An 11,400-nucleotide genomic window follows, 5' to 3' on the forward strand; every position below is an offset into this window, starting at 1 on the left:
GTAACTCACTTTTCGAACTCACACAGCGGTTTTCGCATCGGCGGTCGCTCTGAAATCAGTTGTGAAGTAGTCATTTTATGATTTGGCTTTCTAATAAACAATAAACTACAAGCTCCCACCTTTTCAGAATGCCAACACAGTGAGTTACAGAATCGCAGGGCTGTCGTCTACGTTTTACTCACTTCATAGTTGTGACATAAACCCTTATTTATAAACGTATTTTAAAACTTAAATAGATATTATTTGTTTGTCATTATAACTGACTTCAGCTTTTTTTCTTTGGTACAAAAATACTATAAATTTTTTAAAAACAAGATATTTTGTTAATACTCGATTGACTAACTTAGGATGTTTATTAACTCAACTACTACCTTGGAGCAGCCCTATGTGCTCACAAAAATAGTCATTTTGAATTTACCAATCATAAGTAGGTGAAGTACTCACTCAGTTCACGCTGGAGTTGATTGTCTTGAGATCTGAAAAATAAAAGAACTGTTAACATCATCGAGTCTTTTAAACATAATTGGATTTGAAATTAATAATAATCATTTAAATTATTTAAATATATTGTACAAAGATGAAATATAGAACAGACGCACCATTTATTCATTATACCTAAATTATTTAAAGAATGTTCTGTCAATTTTATTAATTCTTTAAGGGACTTAAGAGTGATAAAGACAGAACATAACAGGACAGAACAGTCTGGGCCTTAGATTTCTGAATCTGTTTTGTGATCGTTTGTCAATTTAATAAGCAAGTGATCACCCTCCTGTGTCTGACACACGTCTGCGACTTTTTGGGTCTAACGCAAGCCCGGTTCTTCACTTTGCTTTCCTTCACCATTCGAGGGTATGCTAAAGTCCATTGGTGCACAATAAGCCTGATGAAAACAGACCTATCAAACATTGAGCGCTGCATTATTCTTATACTTAGCTTTTTCCATATGGATATGTTAGGGTGACCTGAGTTGAACTAAAATACAACATATGTACGAATATCATCACATATGTCCTTATTTTATATTCTTACAGTAACTTAATTGATACAATAATTAAACTCAGAACAAAATATCACAGACCCGCAAAAACAATGTGATAACAGATTATGAACAAAGCGATCCTTGTGATTTTATACTATATGCAATTCAATAGACCATTCTCATACAATAGTATGAAGGGTGCGTAATACGCAAGCAAATTGTGCTCCACTAGGTAAACTATACGCGCCCGGGGCACTGCTAGCTATTGCGATTTCTATACGCGCTATTCATTACCTCGGATCACACAAGAATAACCAATAACGAATCACGTTATCAAATCAATCACTTATTGACAGCAATAAAATAACTTTATTGGTAAGCTCGGTACTTGTATTAAATGTAATTACATACTTTAAACAGGAAATACGGATTTCGTTTAAACTTTGACTGATGTGTCCGGTTCAAATAATTTACTAGTGAAAGTTAATTTCACAGTAACGTACATTGTTTATGTTCACTTAAGTGAATGCGTGTATTTGTACAATTAATGTTTAATTAAAGTTAATACGCGATACAATGTAAGTCGGTGATTACATCTAAGATTGTTAGAAGCTGTTACGAGAATTGCCTTTAAATTAACTCTTATTCATACAAATCTATGTAATTACACTGTTTTGTGTTATGTGTTTTTTTACTATAGTGAAAAAGATTTTATAATTAAGAGAAAGATTTTATAATTGGCATAGTATTATATGAGGAAGCACAGTGTTGGCCTAGTGGCTTGCATGCGACTCTCATCCCTGAGGTCGTAGGTTTGACTGAGACTTTTCTATGTGTGCAATTGACACATGCTCGTACGGTGAAGAAAAATATCGAAGGAAGCATTCTTTAGACCCAAAAATCCTGTGTCGGATTTTCTGTGGATGAACACCTACTTGCCTATTAATTAAAATAATGATCATGAAACAGATAACCTACTCTGTCGACAAGACCACGTTGTAGCTGTCCTGGACTTTTGTATGTGTATGTGTGTATATAGAATTATAAGTATAACTACAAAATTATGTCAACGTTTACAAGTGTATTACAGCCCGCATGCAATTGTGTGTTTAGTTACGAGTGTATACGAAATGGACGTACCACAGTTCAAGGGGTACACACATACTTTTGAAGCACAGTAGACATTACTATCGGTGATAATTAATTGAATTGCCTTTACTAAAAGTTCTTAAAGAAATTTAATAGAATTCCACTGTCACTATTAAAGCGGCTTCATACCTTGGCGTTGCGTACACATTTGGGTTCTTTGCATTTTTTACCGAATTTAGAGAGTGTGCAGGGAGTGTTGTTCGAATACCTGTAGCTGAGTTTCATCATCGGACGTCGAGGCGGAGAATACGAAATCCACCCCGTAACTCCTAGTCATCCGTTGTTCCAGAACTGAGCGTTATTTAAGTCTATTTTTGCCGCGTACCACCACTATGTGGAACCAGCTATCCACTGAACTATTTCGGGACCAATTCGACTTAAGGTTCTTCAAGAAAAGACCGTACTCTGGTATTGAGAGTGTCCGTGGGCGACGCTATCACTTAACATCAGGTGATCCTACTGCCCGTTTGGCACCTGTTCCATAAAAAAATAAGTATTTTGATAATTTGGCCAGCATCTTCAACTTAGACTGTTTCCTTTTATTCATCCAAGACTATAAAGTGTAACGCGTGCGACAAAAAATAACATGAACAATATTTCAGTGCCGCTTTCGCACATGCATAGCAGACATTATCGTTTAATACTTTAACAATAAAATTAGTAATAAAGTAATTATAAGTAAATTTTGGCACGAATTTAGCGAACCACAACTTAACGTGACTATATCACTTCCGCTCAATCAGATTCGCTTAACTCAACCAATTTACTGCTCTTAGTTTTTATATTTGATGATCCATAATGATTTCCTCGATGTTTTAATCGCATTGTTTCCGCGTCTCTGGGCTACGTATATGGTATTGCACTATCATGAATGTATTAACTTGGATATCAAAATTATAAACCGTTTCCACGACTTTTAGTAACATTACTTGCTAACACTACTTGCTTATGTCTGAACGCCTCATGCACTGAACATTATTGAAACGGTAATATCTATATATATATAATGAAAATGGTCTTCGTTTGAGGCTCAATCACGCCTAAACCACTGATCGTATCGACATGAAACCACCATTCGATGCGAAATTTTTCCTAGATGGTTTATGGCTATTTATTTTTTTAATATATATATTTATTAAAATCCAACGTTCCTTCATTTTTTTATTGCTGTTTTACTTTTATGAAAATTTATCCATACGGACTTCACCGCGGAAACATTCGGGGAGGCTTCCTAGAACCTCTAAACGTCAACATCTGTTAAAAACTCGATTTTCGAAATATTTCAATTTTCTTAGCGGGAAGTTAAAAAGAAGAATAATAAAAATATGAAAAAAAATAAAATAATGAAACATAAAATTTATTTTAATTCGTCCAGCAAAGCGGGCGCGAAACGGCTAGTTATCATATATATTAAACCTCGTCGCGAGAGATGTCGGACACTTCAGAGCAAGAGATTTTTAATAGAATAGAGGGCAAACGAGCATACGGAAAAGGGTGTGTCCTATGGACACACATTTTTAGTGGTTGCCGGCCTTTGCTATTATGGGGGACTTGTGAGTTCAGAGTCCCACAAATTCACAATCCGCCCATGCCTGGATACCAAACAGATACTACTGAAACCCTGGTGATAGCGCCACTGGGTAAATTAACATTATCGAAAATGAAATGATAATTATATTAATATAATTATTATAATTTTACAGCAATGACAGATGAAACAGATAGATTTAGGATAATATTATAGAGATATTCCTTAGGATTTCACAGTAGACACCTTAAGTGTTTGGAATGCTAGCATACAATTTCTAATAACCAGCTTTTATAGATACAGTTTAATCTACAAAGTAAGATAAACTGTCGACTGCTATCGGTAGTAAATAAAATCAAAGTGTCTGTCGATTAAATGAAGCTTCAGCCTACGTTTGTGCGTCTGTATTGCTCCAACAGTTTAATTATGCTAACTCAAAGGACTAGTCTCTAAGGAGATATGGGACCTAGAGGCATATCTATATTTCTAGTCCGGGAGGTAGCGTTCCATTGAGCCAGTATATTTTCGATTTTATTTTATATTTCTAAGTGAAGAGTCGGAGTCGGGAGTGTGAGATTGGGAGGTTGTGGATGTAGTAAAAAAAATATGTATTAAATCAGCCGGTTTTAACGTGAAATGAATTAGCCCAAACGCTATGTTATTGCTATTAAGGTACGATATGGTTTAATTAATTAAGCATATATTATCTAAGCGATAGTAATATGTCTACAGATTATTTCCGTATATAGAAATTAAAGTCGGATTACACTGTTTTACTTCTCTCTTTTTGAATTTTTGACAGAAAAAGACGATGGATTTCTATAACATAATCAGAATCGAACCAGTTTAGTTCATAATAAGTCATGAGTAATGTTACCCGGGATGGCTCATTTAACAAGTATGGGACCTACATCTCTATGTGGTTAATTCAAGTATGAGAGAATCAAAACAATAAAACTAAGCTAATGTGTAAAATGTAAGCAATTAGGTGATTACAAAGTATGAATTAATTTACAAGTAAAATAGTAGATTTTCCGTTCCGGAAAAGACAGTTTTCCAAGTCATCAGTTTATCGGAATCGAATATTTAATGAGTGATTAAGTGATATGTCGGGAAAATACAAGTCCTGGAGTGAAAAGAAAGTTGAAGGAACGTATTTATATAAAAAATGCATGGCGGAGATAATTATGTTTCATATAAAACTATGCTATTTAGACAAACAAAATTAATTTATAGATTCAATGTTTTCTAATTGTTCTTCTTCTCGATCTGGGTTCGCATATCGACTTTGCATAGTGTCCCTAAGATTTCTAAATTTTAGGGTGTTAAAACTATAATATTCATAAGGCATTGCGGCATTTATTGTATAAGTAGTTTATTAATTTGTCTATAGCATTGTTTGTATATAACACCGGTTTAATGTGTCAACACATAATTTATATACACAATATTGCAATTCCCTTTTATGGCATAACGGATTTTAAGGTCGGCTAATATTTTACAAATATGTAATTTTATAGCTCTATGAGGACACGCTAAGATTAGATCGTAAATTTTCTGGCAATTTGGCTTGCGTCTGCTTCTGTAGTCCATAAAGTCTTTTGTATTAACATTAAAATATTTCATTTGGCAATTAAAACAGTACACCTTTCAATTCACGGAACTCACTTTTGGAATCAGTAAGAAAAACGAAAATGAATAAACGTTTGCCTGTGCACCGTCACTACCAGAATGTCCATCCAGTTCGGACATATTTTTTTGGTACCTATCTTAAACCGCACCAAATATTAGAGATTATAAAATAAACAGATGGAGAGTTTCTTGGCAGTTCTTCTTCCCGCTTTACGGCCTTGATTTGGACATTAAATAAATAGTTTTAAATATTTAAAATTATTTATTATTAGTAATTGGTATGAATACTTTTTTTGTACCAATTACCAATAAGATTAAATAAACTTTAATTTGAAAAAGTTTGAATAAGTAATTCCAGCAGCAACTATCAGCAAGCTGCTATTGAAAGAACAAAACCGAACGTAGGTTTCGTGGTTAAATACATCATACTGGTAGACGTGCTTTGTTAGGGAGTACAAAAACAGATGCTATGGAAACACAATAAACATATAAGTGTCTATTTCACATATTCATCCACAAGTTGATGTCATATGAAAAAGCATAATAACTTAAGAAGTAATTTATTCCTTTTAACACGTATAGGATTTAACACTGCGTTCTCGACAGTTGCGGTGACTACGTGACTATATTTATAAGGGGCGAAGGGCACTTCTGTTTACATGGAACTGGCTGAATTAATTTACCATAAGGTACAACTACTAGCTGTTTGAAATTCTTACAGCTAACAAATCTAAGAATAACGCGAAGTCTTGCCTCATAAAAACTATAATTATTTTTTATTAGGTTTGAAATTATATATAGAAACCCTTAGTTAAAATATCATTTATTTTTTTATGAAAATATAAGCAGTTCTACATTTTATAACCGTCTCCAATATTTTAAATTTTTTTTTTATTATAATATTATCTTGCAATCAGTCAGCTAGACTATGAGCAGATGTGTTGAGAGCTGTTAGGCGTTCAAAGCAAAATCTCCATCGAGACTGCTCCTCTCTTTCAACCGTGTCTATCAAGACTTAGGATTTGACGCCTTTTAAGCCTATTTATTAGGTCCGGTTTCGTTAGTTGAGTGGCAAGCTTATTAGGATGCATTTCTAGCCTTTTTCTGTATTTCATACTCCAGGTCTTGATCTCCTTTTTGACAGTCCTGATTTTGAGGTGCTCATGAATCTCCGATGTTTTTATAAACCACGGACAGTTGGATATTTGTTTCAAGATATAATTTTGAACCCTCTGTATGATACTTATGTTATAGTCACACGCCGAACCCCATAGTTGAATCCCGTAAGTCCAAATTGGTTTCAAGAGCATTTCGTAGATGAGTAGCTTATTATCTACTGACAGTTTGGAATTTCTGCCAAGAAGCCAGTAGAGTCCTCTGTATTTCAGGTTGATTTCTTCTCTCTCAATATTTTTAATTTTATAATCTTAAAATATTGACATAATTCACCAAGTTATCAGCAAACAGGGAAACAGAAAACGCCAGTGAACTCTTTTGCTTTCACTCTCATAACCTACTCATAAAAATAAATAGATTGACCACTGCACGCTATAAAATATCGGTATAAATATAGTCGTATATGGAGCTGGTGGTCCGAGAAGTATATCTTATATATCTAAGAATATCTTAAGAACTGCATTTAAGTGTATTGATGTATGAAATGAGTTCGTTCGCCTTGCACGGATGCAATGGAGTTATTATATACACGGCAGACAGAATACGTAATTATGCTTGCGACAATTAGACCTCAGTGTGTTATTAGACAGATTTGAATACGCTTCTACGCACGGTGGCGAGAAAGTCTCTCTATTATATTGACTGTTTATACCTTTCTTTAATTATAGGTTATGCTCAATAGATGTTGGAGGTAGCGTACAATTTACGTTTAGCGAGTCATTCGTCATGCATTAAAAAAGGTCTGAATATGACGTAAAGCATTACAACCAGTAGGCATGAGAACAATGTAGAAAAATACTCAAATCAAAAATATTTCAAGGATTTTCTCGAATTCTTGCAAAAAAAAAGATAAAGATAAAGATGCCTTTAAATTGAGAAGGCGTCCACCTGAAGTCTCTTAAAAATATGATTATGTATGTATGTATAATGTATAAATGTATGTTATTATGTATGTAATCTATATAAAATAAATCGCAAAATATGTTGCTAAGCGCAAACTACGAATTTGAGTATTTTTTTTATTTTTTTATTTCTTGAACTACGAAAGTCATTATTTGAAAGAAATATTTGAAAAAAATTTAAGAGTTTAGTTTCATTAAGTGTAACATAGCAAAATGTTCCATATGTGGGTACTAAAAAAGTACTAAGTAAAAGAATCATATTAAGGCGAAACGAAGTTCGCGGGTTAGTTGAGTATAATATATTAAAATCTAATAGCTTTTACTTAAGTAATGAGAGCTTGGAATAGACTAGTAGCAACTATTTTAGGCAATAAACACGAAGTGCGGTGTAAAACGAGAAACTGTTTTATGGAGTATTTCAATCATCTGTGCAATAATTCTATATTAATCCTTGAGAAACAACCTGTCAATAAAATCCACAACAATCCAATCATCGGTATGGACAGAGCAAAATTAAAGTGAAGCTCTGGTTGAAATAAATGAACGTTGTAAGAAAGTGTTTTTTTTTTGTATCGTTTAATATGTTCCACGGTGGACAGGTATTCCGGTGACAATCAAAGTCTACATTCTTCCGTTAACCCCATAGAAGAGTGGTAATGCTTATGTGGAACATCTTATTATGTCATACGATTGGCTTCAACTTGAAGACTTAATTTCATAATTTTTAAACAGCCGAATTAGGTATTACGTTTTTAATATTTTTTATTGATTTTTTTCTTTTTGTATATAATATGTATTCCATCTTTTCCATATGTTTAATCTTATTGCTTTTTGTTGTAGGTATATAATTTATGTTAGCTGTAGGAATACGAAATAAATAAACTTTTACAAAATACGCGCCGTAGAAAATCCTTTTTCAATTCTAAGACTTTGATTATTAATTGGACAACTCCTCCGACGTCCTACCCTCATTTCTCAAGCTTCTCTTAACCCTTTCCTCTCCCAGACTTATAAATTAATTTACCGTTATCATTACAAATTGCGCGATTCGTTACGAGGTGTTTGCAGTCGAGCCTTCCGTGTTGATTTTACTGCACCTAGCCGTAACCTAAATGCCTCTTGTAAACAGCACAACACGATAACTATATACATAGTATATATCAAATTAAAACATGTATAAAAAGTTGAATAGAATTTAATGAATTTTTTGTGATTATCGATTTGTAAAACTCATCAAGTTGTAGAAAATAATTGAAACATTTATGTCAATTTAGATTAAATATATTTTTTTATTTATACTGATCATTTATTATAATAGCTAGCTAGCTGTTCCCTACCACGCTTCGCTGCGGCACATTGTGATTGAATGGTTAGAAATGAGAATGAATGAGAAATAAAACAATGAAAACATTGCATATAAGTTTAATTTTGCAATACTTATGGAAAAAAAACTAAAAAAATATAAAAACAAAAAAGTGATAAAAACAAGCCTTGATGCGGATTATATATCATGCTAAAATTTCAGCTCGATCGGTGCAGAACTTTTAGAGTTTTTGAAGTGTACACAAACCGACGTAAAAAAAATATTTATTTATTTATTTACAGCCCATGGCCAAACTTAGACTAAAAAACTACAATAAATACAGATTAATGCCGTAAAAGTAGCCTTTATGCACCAAAATCGACAAAATAAAGGATTAATTAATTATAATATTGCGTAGCCAATGCACGGGGCTTATATCCAAAATCTTATCAAGTCGAGATGTATCAGTTTATATTATAACCGGGTTTAGGCGACATTAAAAAATATTATGAAAAATATTTCAATCTAAATAAAATTTAACAATAACACACATTCAATAAAATAATTGAATAATATTAATGCTTAAATAATTATCTTCTTGAACTTTAAATTCACTTTCTTCACGTAATTAAGTGGTACTTTGTGACATTGTTGAAGCGAAAATGTACAACTTAACAATTTTACAGACAATCAACTGAATATTATAAATTCTACAAATAAATTTGCTTGTAAAACTTTCTTTTGCTTATGTAATTTACAAATAATATTGTTTAAACAACGTCCTTGCATATTCTTTAAGATTATTTTAAATATAACACACACTAACCATTTAATAATGCAATATTATTTATTTTTATCTATAATGAAGCCCGTGTGAAAAGTTTAGAAAAGTGTCGGAATTTTAATTTAATATAAATATAATTTAAAATAAATATTTAATCATACAATTAATCTTTTACTAATTTCATTGTTTACTTATTGCAGATAATACAATTAAAAAGAAACAAAAACCCTAAGATACAAAGACAATGTCAACAAACGTCATCGCACTGTCATTTGTCACGAAAACATTGACAATTGTCAATATCGAATAGGGTAATTACAGTCTCATTAAGTCTACAAAGGCTCCCTTGGGAAACAGGAGGCTATCCCGACAGTTTAATCCCCATATAAGCATAGGCTTTAGAATTTTAATGAGCTATAAGATTATGTAACGGACGTACTAAAGTCTTATAATTGGCATCAATTGATTCTATTTATCAGCCGTAAAGTTCTCACGAAATTAGTCAAATCTCAAATGTTATTGTATATTCAAGGATTTGAAAATTATCATACTCGTATCATAATTCTTGTACCTACAACAAAACTTAATTCAACTAAAATTACTTCCCCTATTTTTGGTATAAGGGTTAATACTCAGTCATATTGTCGCGGTTAGACCGTTTTATTATAATTAGTAAAAAAAGAATAAACAAATGACATCATAGAATCGTACAAAACCTTCTTTTGTTTTAACTGCACTTGGCTAGAAGAATTAATGACAGGAAGGACATCGTTAACAACGTCGAGAATTATATGAATTTTAATTTTATATTTAAACCTACGTAATAACCATTGATTATACTTTAGAATTACTTTACTTACAGCGTTTAAACAAGTTATAGGAATTAAAAAAATACTGTAATGGAAAGAAATATACTTAAAATATTACTAATATGTATTAGAAATTACATCCATAGAATAAAGTCGAAACTTATAATATTTGACGACTCATTGGTCTAGTGGTTAGTACTCCTGACTGCGAATCCATGGGTCCCGGGTTCGATCCCCGGCTGAGACGAACATCGATGTGATGAGCATTTGGTGTTGTGCTTAGGTCTTGGGTGTTTAAATATGTATTTATATGTCTATCTATCTATAATATGTATGTATATCCGTTGCCTAGTACCCATAACACAAGCTTCGCCAGCTTAGCATGGGACTAGATACTTAATAAAATGGTTACAATTATTTAATTTACAGTTAAAAAGCTATGTAAAACGGTGGATTGTCAGATGTTATACGTGTAAAATTAAAGTGGCGTTAAAAAATGTTTATTCTTAGCACTGAGATATATAATTATGCAAATATATGTCTAGGATAGTCACGTCTCGTAGCTAAAGAACAAAAGCAGTAACAAACCGTTTAGCCATGGTGCAGTGCTCACTCGAACAAATTGCCAATTTCTCCATGAATATTATAGTTCAACAAACTCTTATATTTTACTTCACGCTTAGATTCTATTACAAACTTATTAACTGTAATTTTTAATCTAGATTTTCAGGCACTTTCACAATAATTATCTAATAGTTAACGAGAAACTTAAGAAATAATTAATACGTATCAGTTTTCAGAAAACTTAGCCGAGTTTAAATGTTATTAAAAAGTTATCATTTTTAAAGAACTTTATTTCTCATTACAAACATTGATTTATTTACATGAGAAATTTAATATTATATACGAACGAGATACATGTCGCCATCAGCTGTGTATCTTTAATGCCCTTTTGAACTGATTAATCACGCTAATGTTACGAACCTTAGACGGCAACTGATTAAACAATTGCAATTGCAATTGCAATTTTTAGCAGTGCTTATCTGTTCATAACTTAATTTGTTGACCGTAGAATATTTAAATATGAAAATCGGTAATAAAGAATCTATAGTAATGAACTACACGTGTTTATTAT

General features: G+C 32.3%; 1 protein-coding gene across 3 annotated transcripts in view; it reads right to left on the bottom strand.

Annotated features, from left to right (window-relative positions):
* LOC125049552 overlaps positions 1-11,400 on the bottom strand; it is a 68,937-nt gene that overhangs the window by 39,267 nt on the left and 18,270 nt on the right. For all 3 annotated transcript variants that reach the window (XM_047648919.1, XM_047648917.1, XM_047648918.1), the window contains exon 2: positions 445-476. The gene's annotated coding sequence lies outside the window, so the exon portion shown is untranslated. The remainder of the gene's footprint in view (positions 1-444; positions 477-11,400) is intronic.

This window comes from Pieris napi, chromosome 5, assembly GCF_905475465.1.
Source record: "Pieris napi chromosome 5, ilPieNapi1.2, whole genome shotgun sequence".
NCBI lineage: Eukaryota > Metazoa > Arthropoda > Insecta > Lepidoptera > Pieridae > Pieris > Pieris napi.